This window comes from Rhinopithecus roxellana, chromosome 21, assembly GCF_007565055.1.
Source record: "Rhinopithecus roxellana isolate Shanxi Qingling chromosome 21, ASM756505v1, whole genome shotgun sequence".
In the NCBI taxonomy this organism is placed as follows: domain Eukaryota; kingdom Metazoa; phylum Chordata; class Mammalia; order Primates; family Cercopithecidae; genus Rhinopithecus; species Rhinopithecus roxellana.
In genome coordinates this window covers 65,894,434-65,896,152 of record NC_044569.1, presented here as the reverse complement: position 1 = coordinate 65,896,152, position 1,719 = coordinate 65,894,434, and the positions used below count along the sequence as shown (strand labels likewise).

General features: G+C 43.6%; 1 pseudogene; it reads left to right on the top strand.

Moving 5' to 3' along the window:
- The first annotated feature begins 1,121 nt into the window (after nucleotides 1-1,121).
- On the top strand, nucleotides 1,122-1,361 carry LOC115895511 (annotated as a pseudogene).
- Nucleotides 1,362-1,719: the final 358 nt, after the last annotated feature.

Sequence of the window (1,719 nt, the reverse complement as noted above, 5' to 3'; positions counted from 1 at the left end):
TACCAGTCAGCTGGATTAGTGTCTGATGTTGGATGTTCTGGCTGGAACTGGCAAAGGGCCTCTAGGACTGGAGCCACATGAGGGAGGGAGGGAGGGGGAGAGAGTGAGCGAGTGAGCGCTAGAAGAGTGAGAGAGAGAGAAAAGAGAGGATGAGGGAGGAGGAAGGGAAAGAGTGAAATACCTGTTGTGGGTGGTCAGAGGTGGATTTCTGAGACCTGACGGTTTTGAGGGCTCACTGGAAAGTAACCCCAGTCTGAGTCTCACAGTCCCCTTCAGATTAGTTGTCCTCCTCACACAAATTGCTCGAAAAGTGAGGTGAGAGCCAAGACAGGGTGGGTGACCAGAGACTCTCAGGATCCAGCAGGATGAGCAGCTGCTGTCCACTGCTTCCAGGGTTGCAAGAAGCCTCTACCCCCAACACCCATCCCAGGTTTCGGCACCAAATGTTAGACTTAAAGAAAGAGGAAAGAAACACGAAAAGCAGCTCAACAGTCAAAGACAGGTGTATTTTGGAGAATAAGCTTGAGAGGGGCTTCTAGCCAATTTTGGTCAGGAATACTCTCTCTTACAGTCTAAGAGTATTTACTGGGGAGAGAGCTTATCGGAAGCTTGGAATGTTTCTGTGTGGGTGAGAAGTTTACGGAGGGGTTGGAATATCTCTGGTTGAAGAAGAATTTATCTTGGGACTGACATCTTTCCAGCCAGCGGGGAGGTTACCTTGGGGCTGACATGTCTCTGGTTGGGGAGGGGGTTTATCTTATGGCTGGAATGTTTCTGGTAGGAGATGTTTTTTGTGGTTTATGGTCATGCTGACCTTAGTCATTAGGCTGATGCCCTTTGGATTTAAGTGGTTTTTGATCAAGTGGAACTTTAGAATGGTCGTGCTTGTCCAAGATGGCGATGCTCCTGCTCTGTCAGAAACCAATCATTCAAGAATATTAAAGGACCACTGTATATCATGTAGTCTTGCTAGAATGTCATATCGCATTGTAAAATAGACATAAAATACTAAAAAGTAAAGAAAATACAAGTAAAGGTTCTGGCTGCTACTGTCTATAGAGCACAGGCTTGTAGGGCTCTTGGAGTGAGGGTTCTGGATCCCAGGCGCAAGGATTGTTAAAATGAGTCTTCAGAAGCAAACCTCTGGTGACTCTTAAAGCAAATCATGGGTCAGCCAACTGTGGTAAAATTAAATTCAGAGTGGATTATCGAGGGGTCCTGGCTTGCCTGGATGGCTACATGAATATAGCCCTGGGGCAGGCAGAAGAGTATGTAATGGACAACTGAAGAATAAGCATGGGGCTGCATTTAGCCACAGAAACCATGTGTTCTACATTGGTGCACAGAAGAAAAGGATGTGACAACACCAAGAGAACAATGCTTTTCATACATGGATGTAGTTTTTATGGAACCTTTTTCCATTTTTTGCTTCTTTTGTGATATAATTTGTCCAGGTTTTTATAATAGTTGGTGAGTTTTTGCTGACATGTAAGATAAATGTATACAATTGAGGATTGAATTATGAAGTATTCTTTCACATTTAAGTTTCCCTCATTTTCTATTACCTTGTGCCAATGTACAGAATGCTAAAATAATTTTTTATTAAAAGACAAACTAAAAGTAAAAATAATTTTAACTTAAAAATAAAGCAAGGCCAGGCATGGTGGCTCATGACTGTAATCTCAGCACTTTGGGAGGCTGAGGCAGGCAGATGACTTG